At 37.9% G+C, this 16,557-nt stretch overlaps 1 long non-coding RNA gene across 1 annotated transcript in view; it reads right to left on the bottom strand.

Annotated features, from left to right (window-relative positions):
- Positions 1 to 16,557, bottom strand: part of LOC103794406 (uncharacterized) — a 121,843-nt gene that overhangs the window by 40,450 nt on the left and 64,836 nt on the right. The gene's annotated exons all lie outside the window — the stretch shown is intronic.

Genomic DNA, 16,557 nt, shown 5'->3' with positions numbered 1-16,557 from the left:
TGACCTGTGTAAGACATAGAGTCAAAGAAGATTATTTTGGAGCTTTAAAATTTGACTGTCCTGCTGGATTTCAGACTTGCATGGAACTTTTACCCCCTTTGTTTTGGCCAATTTCTTCCATTTAGAATGGGTGTATTTACTCAGTGCCTGTGTCTCCACTATATTTAGGAAATAACTAATTTGCTTTTGATTTTGCAGGCTGATAGGAGGAAGGGATTTGCCTTGTTTTGGATGAGGCCTAGGAGGGAAAAATGAACTTTAGACTGGCTTTTTGAAATAATGCTAAAATAAATTAAGATTTTTGAGGAACTGTTGAGAAGGCATGACTGGTTTTAAAATATGAGGGCATGAGATTCAGGAGGAGCCAGGGGCAGAATTATATGGGTTGGTTGTGTCCCCACCCAAATCTCATCTTGAATTTTGTTCCCATAATCCTTACATGTTGTGAGAGGAACCTGGTGGGAAGTAATTGAATCATGGGGGCAGGTTTTTTCCATGCTGTTTTCATGATAGTGACTATGTCTCATGAGATCTGATGGTTTTGTAAAAGGCAGTTCCCCTGCACACACTCTCTTGCCTGCCACTGTGTAAGATGTACCTTTTCTCCTCCTTCACCTTCTGCCCTGATTGTAAGGCCTCCCCAGCCACGTGGAACTGTGAGTCCATTAAACCTCTTTCTGTATATAGTCTCGGGTATTTCTTCTTATCAGTATGAAAATGGACTAATACAGACCTGATCTCAAAAAAAAGTGTCATTTAAAATTAAAAATGGGTACAAGGAATCTAAACACATGGTAATTAAAATTCACATTTGAGGAGAAAAGGAGAGAATTCAGACTGCGGGAAATCTAATAAAGTTGAACACAAGATGAATATGTTCTTGTAAAATGCTGAAGGAAAGGTTAATGATTAAAGAGAAAATAGTAGCTGTAGAAGAGACTCACAGACTCCTCATAATAAAACCAGTTTTCCTGCAGAAGAGACCCAGAACAAGTGGAACAATAGAAGCAATTAAAGCTGCAATGTAGAAAAATATTCCTGAGCAAAATTAGTGAAAATAAATCCATAATTAAATACATCCTGTAAACATTTTGAATTGCAAGATTGAAGACAAAAATGCATGTTTCTAGGCAAATAGACCATTTAAATTAGACGATATTTAGTCTAGTTTGTGATTGATTTTTATCTTTTTTTCTTTGCCTTCATAGTCTTTTTAGGAAGAAGTACATAAGCTAAATGTGAAACTGCTAGCCAGATGTCATTATAATCTAAAAGTATTTTACAAAATTTGAGAAAAGCTAGGACAAAGTTTAGTTATTGTGAATTATGTTAACTGTCCAAGATATAGCTATTATTCCTTGCTCTTGGAGGTTACTGAACAACAAATGACACTGGTGCCCTTTTGCTCTCTGAGTCTGTCCTGTGGCATGTATTTGTTCTATTACAGAGATTTCAATTCAAGTTAGAAGTTTTGGGCACACATTCTAATTGAATGAGATGCAAACTCCATTTACAACATAGAACAATCAGCTATAAGGAAGAATGGGTGGGGAAACATTTCCTTCCATAATTTTTACATAATTTCTTAAGCTCTTGTCACCGGCCTGAAGTGGTGTCATTTATATGGGCTCTCTTAAGTCAAATTGTTACCACAAGGATTTTGTATGCAGCTTGGCATACTAATCATAGATTATTAGTTTTAAAGTCTTGGTCTTTACAGGGCCTAGATACTGAGTGTCTCATGGAATAGTCATATTCTGCAGACATTTAAAATGTTTTTTGCTGGATGGAGTCTCTGTTGACAAGCAGAGTCTGGTTTGCAGTGATTCAGCTGAAATAGTTGCTCTCTGTTCGTAGGGACTCAGAGGAGACAACCTGTGCTATGATTTTATTGTGTCCTCCATGGTTCATGTGTTGGAAACTTGATTCCCATTGTGGTATGTCTGGGAAATGGGGCCTAACAGGAGGTATTTAAGTCATGGGTCACCACCTCATGAATGGATTAGTATCTTTCTCTTGGGAGTGGGTTCAATATCAAGAGAGTGAGTTCCTTATAAAATGACAAATTTAGCCATCTCCTTCTTTCACCCTTCCTTGCCCTTCCATCTTCCACCATGGGATGATGGAGAGCAAAGGCCCTCAGCAGACACCAGCCCTTCAATTTTGGACTTCGTTACCTCCAAAACTGTGAGCCAAATAAATTTACATCCATTGTAAATTACCCATCTGTAGTCTTCTGGTACAGCAGCACAAAATGGACCAAGACAAAACCCTTCTAGCAAAAACAAGCAAACAAAAGGCCATCTCAGCCTTCTGGACCACTTCATCCCTGTGTACATTTTAGCTAACAAATCATTGTGGGACACGGAGACCATAATGTTGGTGGGTGGACATTCACACTTACCATTTCTTCCTACAATGTTTTAATACTAGAAAATGCTTTGAAGTATAACATAGGGTGATAGGAATCCCTTGCAAGCCCTGCTGGGATGCTACCCTAGGAAAGGAATTATGGCTCAAAGGTACTAAGTAATTGAATGTGTTCTGTCCTCAGAGCACCTGAGTGTAAATCTTCCCTCAAATAGCTGCCTGTACTGATTCACTTCCTTTTTGACTTCTGTTTCCTCATCTCCAAAACAAAATGGCTGAGCTTGGTTGTTACAAGGATTAATGTAAAGGGGCAGAACATACACAGTCACAGTCATATTGTGAGGGGATTGGTTCCAGGAACCCTGAAGATTCCAGAATCTATGGATGCTCAAGTCCTTGATGTAAAATGGCATAGTATTTGCACACAATCTATGTACATCCTCTTGTGTACTTTATTTCTGTATTTTTTTTAGTTTTTGAGACAGTCTCGTTCTATCACCCAAACTGGAGTGCAGTGGCACGAACTCAGCTCACTGTCTCCTGGGCTCAAATGATTCTCATACCAGCGCCTCCTGAGTAGCTGGGACTACAGGTGCCCGCCACCATACCTGGCAATATTGTTGTATTTTTAGTAGAGACAGGGTTTCACCATGTTGGCCAGGCTGATCTTAAACTCCTGACCTCAGGTGATCCTCCAACACCTGCCTCCCAAAGTGCTGAGATTGCAGACCTGAGCCACCATGCCTGGCCCCTTTTGTGTGCTTTACATGATCCCTGGATTATTTGTAATATCTAATAAAAAGTAAATGCTATGTTAATAGTTGTTATACTACATTATTTTTTACTTGCATTATTTTTAATTGTTTCATTATTTATTTTTTTAAATCTTTTCTGTATATGATCAGTTGAGTTCACAGATTCAAAATCTGTGACTATAGAGAGCCAACTGTACGATGTTTAGTTATAACAGAGGCTCAATAAATGTTACTAGAACTCCCTCTTTGATTCAGTCTCAAGATAAATAGAATGAGGAAACTTCTAGGTATTTCTGGGAGCAGTTAGAAAATTGCTTCCTATGAATTAGACTTTATGGTTTTTTTTTTGTTTTTTTTTTTTTTCTAAAAATGAATGTGCCTGTTCTGATTCAACAGTTAATAGTTGGGCAATCTGAAGAAGAAAGATGTATGCCTGTAACTTATGTTGTTGGGGTGACCTTGAAGGGGGGAAGAATCCTTTGTATTGATCAGAATTAGGTCCAGAGAGGCAATACTTTTGTAGAATAATGAAAAAGTACAGATTTAAGAATGAAATTAAACCTAGCTTTGTAGTTCTCCCACTTACTAGCTGTGTAATCTTAAATAACTTCTGCTTGGGCTTTAGTGAGAGATAACACTTGTGAAAACAATGATTAATTTTCCTTTTATCTCCCCTCTGAGTTCCATTGATTACCACAGGTCCATTGATTTCCTCTTTTTTCCTTCATAAAATGAATAACATTTAAAGGAAAGTTTTCTCCAGTTATCCCATTTCAATATGGAGCTTATTTCATTTTTCTATCTTGCATTTGAACTCTTCTCTGTATTCATTACTATATAATCTATTCTCACACTAGCAGCTCACTGCCTTGATTACCCTTAGTGTTTTGCTTATGAATATATTTGTTGGAACTTTAAAAATGTATATTTCAATAGATCTAGAAGTCAATTTAGAAGTGAATTTTATGTCTTTATATGTTGATAATCATTGATAATGAATCTATATAGAATGTTGATCATTCTATATAGATTATGCAAAGGCAAGATTATCGTTTTAATTCTACATGTATAGTACGTAATATTCCCCATAACCTGCAAAGTATTTTTTACAAATGGAGAAACTGAGGCTCAGAGTGATTCAATAGCTTGTTCTAAGTTATAACTAAAAAGTGACATAGCCAGGAATTTAGAGCTAGGTCTTTCATGATACCTTTAATCTTGTGATCTTTATTCCTCTCACTTTTTTTATACCTTAACAGTTCATGCAAATTTAACACTGGCTTTATTTGTAAGGTTTTGGTGGCTTTCCTTGTTGCAAATGGCCTCTACATCCTACACTAGATTTAATAGATATGAATACCATGACATTATTGCTTCAGATTTTTCTTTCCTTCTTTTTTTCTTTTTCGTTTTGAGATGAAGTCTCACTCTGTTGTCCAAGCTGAAGTGCAGTGGCATGATCTTGGCTTACTGCAATCTCCACTTCCTGGGTTCAAGCGATTCTCCTGCCTCAGCCTCCTGAGTAGCTGGGACTACAGGCATGTGCCACCATGCCCAGCTAATTTTTGTATTTTTAGTAGAGATGGGGTTTCACTATGTTGGCCAGGCAGGTCTTGAACTCCTGATCTGCCCGCCCGCCAAAGTGCGAGGATTATAGGCGTGAGCCACCATGGTCAGCCCAGATTTTTCTTTCTATTAAAGAAATAAACTATCACTGAGACAGCTGAAGTCCATCTTTTCTTTTTCCTCCTTCCCAGGAGCTAGCCAGTATCCTGAAATTTTACCACAAAAGTATATACCTACAAATATAGTATTCTAAATATGAATAATATAATTATTTCCTCATACATATTTTAATTTTAAAAAGAATCAGACATCACTTTGTCTGGAATTCAAGATGAACCAATAAGCAGATGTATTACTTTATAAAAATCAGGGGGGGAAATCTACCAAAAAGCATTATATTTAAAACAGATGTTCTGGTGTCTGAAATGATTCAAAAAAGAATTTATGATCATAGAATGAAAGAGGAAAAATGGTCACTTTAAAAAAATTTGTGTGTTACTTTATATTTCAAGAGAGAGAGATGTTAAAGCATTTTCTTTGGTTAAAACTAATCAAGTATGGAAAAATTAATAGTCAAGAAGGAAACAGAATAAAAGAAAGCCCAATCATGAAGACTATAAAATGTGCTGGCACAGAGTTAAAGACTCTATGATTAAAGAAATTGCTCATGAAATAGATTAGTGCAGGGCATTTCTCCTTTGTCTAATTAAGCTTCCTGAACCATGGAATGTAAATTATACCTGGTGATGCTCTGTCAAAATGGACTCCCTTGTTTCCTAAGCAATTGAGGGTAACTGGATATTAGCCCCTGGCCCATAACATCTAGAAAACTTCCAATATTTTTTTCAAGTTTAGGCATTAAATCAAATATCTCTAGTCTCCTAGATAGATTTCATATTTGCTTTTATTCAACTTTTTGTTGAATTTAATATGTTTCTAATATTGTGTCACAGACATACCAAAATAAACCTAAGGTGGGAAAACATAATTTAAGCTTGTCTACCGTTCTCTATTCTTACCTGGGCCATATGTTTACCCTGGCCTCAGCTCTATGCTAAGGACATGGCATTTCAGGGTTATTTCACTTTCACGGGGGTTTACGATTCTTTTGTGGAATGCAGCCTCTGAGTTATAGCCCCTGGGTGTCAAGAAAGATAAGGGTGAAAGTCAGGAAGTGGAAACATCCCTAGGCTTTAGCCTTTTGAAGCTTCCCAAACTCCTGTGACTGTACCCCCAAGATGGTGCTTGGACCTGACTTCCACTCTTCTTTTTAGTTTATCAGTTCTTTCTTTTGAAGTGAAGTGGCAGCTATAACTACAATTCCAGGCTATTAGGGATATTAAAATTTACAGGACTGTAAATGTTTTGGTTTTTCTTTAAAAAAATCTATAGAATTCATACTAGAAATAACTAACTCTCTATACTTTTAAGCCATAAAGCACGAATTTTGTTTCCTTTCCTTTCCTATTTATTTATTTATTTAGGAGATGGGGTCTCTCTCTTCTCTAGGCTGAAGTGCTGGAGTACACTGGCATGATCATGGCTCACTGCAGCCTCAAACTCCTGGGCTCAATTGATCCTCTAACCTCAGCCTTCTAAACTGCTGGGACTACAGGTGTACACCACCACATTTGGCTAATTTTTTTGCTATTTTTTGTAGAGACAAGGTTTTGCCATGTTACTCATGCTGGTCTCGAACTCCTGGGCTCAAGTGATCCTCCCACCTTGGCCTCCCAAAGTGCTGGGATTACAGGCATGAGCCACCACACCTGGCCATGAAGCACTAATTTTTAAATACCTGATTGTGTTTGAAATAATTTTTTGTTTGGTTTTGTTTTTATTATGCTTTAGGTTCTGGGATACATGTGCAGAACATGCAGGTTTGTTACATAGGTATGCATGTGCCATGGTGGTTTGCTGCACCCATCAACCTGTCATCTACATTAGATATTTCTTCTAATGCTATCCCTTCCCTAGCCCACCAACCCCTGACAGGCTCTGGTGTGTGATGTTCCCCTCCCTGTGTCCATGTGTTCTCATTGTTCAACTCCCACTTATGAATAAGGACATGTGGTGTTCAGTTTCTGTTCCTGTGTTAGTTTGCTGAGAATGATGGTTTCCAGCTTCATCCATGTCCCTGCAAAGGATATGAACTCATACTTTTTTATGGCTGTGTAGTGTTCCATGGTATATATGTGCCACATTTTCTTTAACCAGTCTATCATTAATGGATATTTGGGTTCTAAGTCTTTGCTATTGTGAATAGTGCTGCAATAAACATATGTGTGCATGTGTCTTTATAGTAGAATGATTTATAATTTTTTGGGTATATATGCAGTAATAGGATTGCTGGGTCAAATGCTATTTCTGGCTCTGGATCCTTGAGGAATCACCACACTGGTCTTCCACAATGGTTCAACTAATTTATACTCCCGCCAACAGTGTAAAAGCATGCCTCTTTCTTCACATCCTCTCCAGCATCTGTTGTTTCTTGACTTTTTAATGATTGCCATTCTAACTGGCATGAGATGGTATCTCATTGTGGTTTTGATTTACATTTCTCTAATGACCAGTGATGATGAGCCTTACTTTTTAAATATTTGTTGACCACATAAACGTCTTCTTTGGGAAGTGTCTGTTCATAGCCTTTGCCCACTTTTTGATGTTTTTTTTTTTTGGTAAATGTGTTAAAATTCCTTATAGATTCTGTATATTAGTCCTTTGTCAGATGGATAGATTGCAAAAATTTTCTCCCATTCTGTAGGTTGCCTGTTCACTCTGATGATACTTTCTTTTGCTGTGCAGAGCTCTTTAGTTTAGTTAGATCCCATTTGTCTATTCTGGCTTTTGTTGGCATTGCTTTTGGTGTTTTAGTTATGAAGTCTGTCCATGCCTATGTCCTGAATGGTACTTCTTCTAGGGTTTCTATGGGTTTTGGTCTTATGTTTAAGTCTTTTATCCATCTTGAGTTAATTTTTGTAAAAGGTGTAAGGAAGGGGCCCAGTTTCAGTTTTCTGCATATGGCTAGCCAGTTTTCCCAACAGCATTTTATAAATGGGAAATTTTTCATCATTGCTGGTTTTTCAAAGATCAGATGGTTGTAGACATATGGTGTTATTTCTGAGGCCTCTCTTTAGTTCCGTTAGTCTATATATCTGTTTTGGTACCAGTACCATACTGTTTTGGATACTGTAACCTTGTAATATAGTTTGAAGTTAGGTAGTGTGATGCCTCCAGCTTTGTTCTTTTTGCTTAGAATTCTCCTGGCTATATGGGGTCTTTTTTGGCTCCATATGAAATTTAAAGTAATATTTCTAGTTTTGTGAAGAAAGTCAATGGTAGCTTAATTGGGAGAGCATTGAATCTATAAATTACTTTAGGCAATATGGCCATTTTCATGATACTGATTCTTCCTATCCATGAGCATGGAATTTTTATTTGTTTGTTTGTTTGTTTGTATCCACTCTTATTTCCTTGAGCAGTGGTTTGTGGTTCTCCTTGAAGAGGTCCTTTACCTCCTTTGTTAGCTGTATTCCTAGGTATTTTATTCTCTTTGTAGCAATTGTGAATGGGAGTTCACTCATGATTTGGCTCTCTGTTTGTCTATTACTGGTGTATAGTAATACTTGCGATTTTTGCATATTGATTTTGTATTCTGAGATTTTGTTGAAGTTACTTATAAGCTTCAGGGAATTTTGGGTTGAGATGTGGGGTTTTCTAAAAATACAATCATATCATCTGCAAACAGATATAATTGGACTTTCTCTGTTCCTATTCGAATACCTTTCATTTTTCTCTCTTGCCTGATTGCCGTGGCCAGAACTTCCAATACTGTGTTGAATAGGAGTGGTGAGAGAGGATATTCTTGTCTTGTGCCAGTTGTCAAAGGAGACACTTCCAGCTTTTGCCCATTCAGTATGATATTGGCTGTGGGTTTGTCATAAATAGCTCTTATTATTTTGATGTACGTTCCATCAATACTTGGTTTATTGAGAGTTTTTAGCATAAAGGTGTTGCATTTTTTTGAAAGCCTTTTCTGCACCTATTGAGATCACCATGTGTTTTTTGTCATTGGTTCTGTTTATGTGATGGATTATGTTTATTGATTTGCATATGTTGAACCAGCAATGGATCCCACTGATGAAGCTGACTTGATTGTAGTGGATAAGCTTTTTGATGTGCTGTTGGATTCGGTTTGCCAATATTTTATTAAGGATTTTTGCATTTATGTTCATCAGGGATATTGGCCTTAAATTTTCTTTTTTTGTTGTGTTTCTGCCAGATTTTTATATCAGGATGATGCTGGCCTCATAAAATGAGTAGGGAGGAGTCCCTGTTTTCTATTGTTTGTAATAGTTTTGGAAAGAATGATACCAGCTCTTCCTGTGGTAGAATTCGACTGTGAATCAGTCTGGTCCTGGGCTTTTTTTGTTGTTGTTGGTTGGTAGCCTATTAATTACTACCTCAATTTCAGAACTTGTTTATTTAGTTTCAGTATTTACCTGGTAGTCATTCAGGAGCAGCTGTTCAGTTGCCATGTAGTTTTGCCATATTGAGTGAGTTTCTTAATCCTGAATTCTAATTTGATGGCACTGTGGTCTGAGAGACTATTATGATTTCTGTTCTTTTGCATTTGCTGAGGAGTGTTTTACTTCCAATTATGTGGTCAGTTTTAGAATAAGTGCAATGGTGTTTGAAATAATTTAAAGCAAGTTTATAAGATTATAACCATTTCAGAGTACCTAAACATAGAGGAAAGTAGTAGCTAAGTTCTTAGTAGTTAAATTGAGATATGTACTATAATAGATGTTGAAATTACTCTTGATAAAATATGATTTTAGGAATTGTTTCTAAAGTGATTTTTTAAAATTTTATTAAACAACAGAAGTATCATTTTTAAAGCTGTATCTAAGCACTTTTAAAATGTTATTTTATTTTTAATTTTTATTATACTTTAAGTTCTGGGGTACATTATAATCCAAGTTTTGAAATCAAACATGAAAACTAAAAATATATCAGAAAAAGAATTACTGATTTTCAAGCTCCATATCATGAAAGACAAAACATCAGAAGAAAAAATTTTCAACACAATTGTAAAAAAAACTCAAATTTTATATGTAATTTGTCTTCTTATACTGAATATTAATTAATCCCTAAAGGAATATTTGCATATTAGGTGGATACAAATAGGTGTCCTCTCCACAGATGATATGTCCAAGGTCACTCTCCAAAAATCACCTCCTTCATTGGTCTGTCATTGCCAAAACCACCCTCCCCAGTGCTGTTTAACTTTCTGCCTGAAATGATTATTTAAACCTCCTTGGTGAATTATCATTTAAAACCTCCCTAGTGAATTAGTCAATTGATAAGAGTAGATTAAATTCAAAATACCTCACATTTGACTGAACTGTTAGTATTTTAAAAATTTTCACTCTAATCTCATGATGAACTCTTGCCTCTCATTCTTAAAATCCCAATTTGAGGTTCTATATTTTCCAAAACAAGATTTTAATTCTGTATTACTTCATTTAAAAATAATTATACTAAACCTTGTACATCTTAACATAAATAACATTTTAATTTGAAATAAGTATATTTTTAAAGACAAAAAAATTTGATGAGAAGAAATGCATTGTGTTATGTTTCATGAATGTAACATCTGGCTTTATAGATGACAGCTAGATTCTCACATCTACTTATTCAATCTGCTGTGATATGTTGTTTTGGTTGAGATTTATAAGGAAATTCCAGCCTTGCAAAGATAAGTAGTTGGAAAAGTAAGAGTGTTTTGTAGCCATTTCAGAAAATTTTAGATATTCTTCCTTGATACTATACCAAATGACAAGTGGTAGTTTCTTAAAGGTTAGTTGCAAAGTGAAATCTGAAACTGTATCAAGGAACTTTTATACTCAGTTACACAAGCAACCTATTGGTCTTTTGTACTTTGAATGGACCTTTTTTATCTGTTCAGAAGGTTATAGTATTGATGCACTGAGTTATGTAGATCTTTCAAATGTTGATGCATTTTATTATGTAACGTTAAAACATCACAAAGATTCATATCAACACTAGTCTCAGAAAAACAATTTAAGTAACTTAAAGGTAGCAATGTCTTTAAGTACAATGGTACAAGTTTTCCAAAGTTGTGATTTTTGCTTGAAAGCTCAACTATTGTAATTGGCAATAAACACTGCCAGTTGTTTCTCTTGAGGTGACAGTCTTGTTTTTTTTTTTTTTAATTTTCAAGAAAGTTGCCTGTCAAACAACCAAATCTGAATAAGAATATTTGTCTTTCATCTGTTCTTTTAGTGAAAAAACATGTTCCATGAAAAAGAAACTAGCTCGGCTTGCTACTCAAAATTACACAAGTGTTTTTCTTCCACAAATATGTTACTTGGTTATGCTTTTAAATGCATACTGCCAAGTTCATTACACAGAATATTAAAAAGTAACAAGATTTAATAAAAAGCATGATATCTTATTATTCTTATGAATATCATTTTTTACCTATGGACCTTATAAAAATCAGGTCTCAGGGATTCTAATTGATACATAGATGGTGCGATAGATTCTCGCAGACTCTGCCTCAACTAAGGTATTGGGGAAAGTAAGGTCTCCACTTCTCCACTTCACTTCTTGAAAATTTCTCCAGTACTGATATGGAGCTGTAATAAGGTTATATTCAACGCTACAACAGGGTCTGCCCACAGAACCTGGAATTACAACCTGCTGTTCTGAATATTCTTTATTTTTAGAAAAGCTAAATTATCAGGAATAGAAAAATGAGATCCTTATAAAACCTTTTTTTGGGGGGCTAGGAGAATGGGAGGAGGAACAGCAGGAGACATGGACTGATGTTTTGCCAAGTTTCTGCAGCCACAGGCTTCCTGGGAAGTATAATGGGCCCATTGATCCAACACTTCTGAGAACCTGGATACCAAGGGTTGCCAGAGGTGACTTTGCCTTGGAACATTTCCACCCCACAATTTGTAGCTTCTGTAGCCCCATGTGCAGTTCACAAACCATATCCTTATTCTAGTCCTACAAAACAACCCTTACTCCATCCCACCTATGCCTAAGGTATTAAAGAGAACTAAATGCAGGACGGGCTTCCTATACCATCATAGTCAGCTCTAACAGCCACAGAAATGGCTGGCAGAGTCATTTCCAGGCTTCTGTTGGACTTACTTGGAGAACAATGCACTTAAGCTCAAAGGTGAAGCTCGCTTCAAAACAAAGGACATCCTAGAAAAATGGGACAGGCTGCCTCTGAGATGTTCTATGGTATAATTCTGGTGGCATTTTGGCTTTTCCCTGTTGCTGGCTTAAGCTGCACCTTTCTTGATCTGCTAAGTGGTTACCATTTATCTTTCTGTGATTTTAGTTTCCCCAAATTTGTTGTTATTATTTTACTCTGGGTTGGCTCTGAGATAATGACAATAGAGCTTTCTTTTTCTCATGCCCACTAGTCATGGTTTATACATGGAAAATTTGTCAGAATCACAACACAAGGACTATGGTTGTAAAGTTTGTCCATTTGACCAAAGGTGTCTGGCCCAGGGAGTGAATGGGGGTTAGCGTTCAGCCCTGCTCTGCTCACCAAGCCATGCCCCCACAGTGCTGGATCTGCCCAGAGTGAGCATCTTTTTGAGCATCTCTGCAGAGGGAGTGCCTTTTACAGAGGAACTACCTTTTTCTAGCTCACACAACAATGCTACTGTAGAAGGCAGCAGCTGCTCTATTAGTACTGGCCTTGGCCCATCATGGGACCTGTGAGTGATATTTTCCTTTATGGACTGCCAATGTGTGTCCTACTTAGCAGGATTACCCTTAAAGCCTTCCACTCATCTATTTACTTCTTGCCAAACTGCCACCTACACAGGGCCCTGGAAAAGTGGGCCAAGAGCAGTAATTTCTCCCTGTTGGCTAACTGGACTATTTGCTTCCACCAACTAAGTTATCTCACCAACTAATCTCCTTCCCATGTCCACATCAAACACATACCCTATTCCTCTGCAAAAAGAAAGTATTTATTCTGTGAGAATCTAGGGAAGAGGATCTGATAAGCCAGAGACCAATACACAGCTGGCAAGCACCAAGTACTCACTGGAGAAGGTCATGTAAGTGAGGACATAAATATGGTTTTGCTTTCAACAAAACCAGATGACGCAGCCCTGGCAGTGAGACCTGCTGCTTCTCAGTTCCTGTTGGACAATCCATGATCCAGAGTAGCAGCTCACAACCAGAATCTGATAATGAAAATATCTTTCCTCTGCACTTTCAGATTCAAAGGGAGCTGCTGGCTCCCTTTGGGTTCCTTTCATTGTGGTCTGTGTACATAGTTCCTTCATTCAAGTCTCCATACTAAGAGTATGGTTGGTTTCCTGTAAGGGCCTTTGGCTGCTACATCATTATGAAATTACAAAACCCTACAGACAAACAGAAAAATCCTATAAGCTTGAAAATAGAGGCAGATGGTTGGGAGAAAATGTTAGCAGAGAACGATTTTGGATTTCTCAACAAGAGGGGAGGCTATATACCTATGGATAATTTTTAATACTAAAAAAAATTATTTTCCATCTAGAATTCTATTCTAAGTCAGAATATCAGTTAAGGATAAAATAGACAGAAGATGTGTTCAGGGATTTGGAATCTCTAGGAATTTACCATCCGAACATCCTTTCTCAGGAAGCTATGGGAGGAGATGTTCCACCACAATGAGGGAGTAAACAAATAAAACAGAAGACATGTGACCCATGACACAGGAGATCCCCTGGGAGGCAGCTACAAGCCAAAGGAACACCAGAAGCCACCAGGAACTGGAAATGGCAAGGAAGGATTCTTCGCTAGAACTTTTGGAGGGAACAAGGCCAACACTTTGATTTCAGATTTCTGGGCCCAGATCTGTGAAATAGTTAATTTCTGTTGTTCACACCACCAAAAACATGTGGTTCTTTGTTATAGCAGCACTAGGAAAACTAACACAACAGGCTTATGCTGATGGAGACAGAAACCTGTGAGCCAGCACAGACTTCCCAGGTACCTTGCTGTTTGCTAGGCCATGTGCTGGCCTCACAGCTGGTGATGAGAAGGTGAAGGCTGAGTCAGCTTGACCAAGGCACTGTGGGCTCTATGAAAACACTTGGCTTCATCTTATGCACCAGAACAGGCCACTGAAGGGCTGTTAAGGTGACTTCTGTGCTTTAGAAAAAGAACTTGAGAGCATGGGGTGGTAGGAAGAATGGGTTGTAATGGGGGATGTGGAGAAATGTTAGTTAGGATAGAGTTTCAATTGAGAAGTGTTTGGCCCCATTACTGAATACCTTAAAATCTTGGCCAGAACCCTGTGATGCCTGAAGAAGAAAATCCAACATGTCTATTGCTTTCATGATATATATTATAACAAAGTGGAACATGAGAAAATCTTTGCTGGTAGAATTATGCAAAAGAGAGCATGGTAACACATGGTAGAGTGATGGATTTTTAAAAGGTTAATAATGATGTACTTTGGCTGGCATGGTGGCTGATGCCTATAATCCTAGAACTTTGGGAGGTTGATGCTGGCTGACAGCTTGAGCCCAGGAGTTTTAGACCAGCCTGGGCAACATAAGGAAAACCAATCTCTGCAAAAGAAATAAAAAATAAATAACATAAAAATTAGCTGGGTGTCATGGTGCACACCTGTAGTCCCAGCTACTTAGGAGGCTGAGGTGGGAGGATTGCTTGAGCCTAGGAGGTTGAAGCTGCAGTGAGTCGTGATGGTGCCACTGTACCCTAGCCTAATATAGAGCAAGACCTTGTCTCAAAACAAAACAAAATGCATCTAATACTTTTGAATGTTTTCCTATGTATTACGCCAAGTACTATTTGTTATTTCATTTAATTCTTCAATGGCACTGTGAAGTACTGTTATTACTTTTATTTTATTACTATTCGAAGTGGCAGAGCTGGGACTCTAATCCAAGCAACTGTGTTTCTTAACTATTACATGATACTGCATTCCCTCTGAGAGGTTTGTTATGTGGATAATAGAATGGGCCAGAAATTCTAAGGGTTTGAATGGGGGCAGTGGCAATCAGTATGGTGGAGGGAAATAGATGGGAGGCTATTTTAAAAGTCATATTTATTGGTCTTGGTGACAAATTGATTGGGAAAAGGAGAGTTTAAAATGACACAAGTGGAGACATTACAATATTTTCTATCTGCTTTTGAAAGAAAAGATGATATTTTTCTTTCAAAATAGATGATATTTAGAATTTTGTGTTTCAAATGTTAAAAGTTCTACAGTCAACTCAATACAATCTGCCTAAAGCAGTTCACTGTATCTTGAGATACAACAGGAAAGGGCCAAATCTCATCTGAGCCACAGAATGAATGTAGTTCCACGGAACTCTATTCATCAGTGAATTCTGTAGCAAAGATGATATGAAATCAGTTAACCACTAGCCAGTTTCTCTCATGGATAGCTGGATTCCTAGAGAACTTGTAAATAAATGAATCCATTTTACATGACTCAATTATGCATCATCCAATACTCTTCACTGCAAAACAAGACTGATTTTTTTTGGTCAGGTATGGTGGCTCATCAGTAATCTCAGCACTTTGGGAGGTCAGAGTGAGAGGATTGCTTAAGACCAGGAGTGTGAGACCAGCCTGGGTAACATAGTGAGACCCCCATCCCTACAAAACAATGCATATGAAGACTGATTTTTTTTCATTTAACCTTATCTTAGGCCATAACTGGTGCATATTTTATACCACATTACGAATTACCTATACAAGGTTGGGCATGGTAGCTCACACCTGTAATGCCAGCACTTTGGGAGACTGAGGTCAGCAGATCACTTGAGGTCAGGAGTTCAACACCAGCCTGGTCAACATGGTGAAACCCTATCTCTACTAAAAATATCAAAATTAGCCGAGTGTAGTGGTGCATGCCTGCAATCTCAGCTACTTAGGTGGCTGAGGCATAAGAACTGCTTGAGGCGGGGCAGTAGGGGTTGTAGTGAGCCAAGATTGCACCACTGTACTCCAGGAGCCTGGGCAACAGAGTGAGACTCCAGGCAACAGAGTGAAACTCTGAAAACAAAACAAACAAACAAACAAAAAACTATGCAACCTGGGTAACATAGTAAGATTCTATCTCTCTAAAAAAAAAAAAAAAAATTTAGCCAGGCCTGTGGTCCTAGCTTTTTGGGAGGCTGAGGAGGGAGGATTGCTTGAGCCTAGGAGCTTGAGGCTACAGTGAGTTGTGATTGTGCCACTTCACTCTAGCTTAGGTGATAGTGAAACCCTGTCTCCAAAAAAAAAAAAAAAAGGCCCAATTGTTCACGCAAGTAATCCCAGCACTTTGGGAAGGAGGCTGAGGTGGGCTGATCAGTTGAGATCAGGAATTCGAGACCAGCCTGGCCAATATGGCAAAACCCTGTCTCTACTAAAAATACAAAAATTAGCCTGGCATATATGTGGGCACCTGCAATCTCAGCTACCCGGGAGGCTGAGGCAGGAGAATTGCTTGAACCTGGGAGGCAGAGGTTGCAGTGAGCTGAGATTGAAGCACTGCATTCCAGCCTGGGTGACAGAGCACACTCTGTCTCAAAAAGAAAAAAAAAAAGAATTGCCTGTATTGGTTTGTTAGGGCTGCCTAAATGCCAAAACAAAGTACTATATACTGGGTAGTTAACAGAAATTTATTTTTTCTCACTTTTGGATGCTGGAGGTCCAAGATCAAGTTGTCATTAGATTTGACGTCATCTGAGCCTTCTCTTCTTGGCTTATACATGGCCACCTTCCAGCTGTGTTCTCCCATGATCTTCCCTCTGGGCATGCTCTGCGTCTAAATCTCCTTTTATAAATGGATTAGGGC

This window comes from Callithrix jacchus, chromosome 1 (genome assembly GCF_049354715.1).
Source record: "Callithrix jacchus isolate 240 chromosome 1, calJac240_pri, whole genome shotgun sequence".
Classification (NCBI taxonomy): domain Eukaryota; kingdom Metazoa; phylum Chordata; class Mammalia; order Primates; family Cebidae; genus Callithrix; species Callithrix jacchus.
This window is presented reverse-complemented; position numbering and strand designations above follow the sequence as displayed.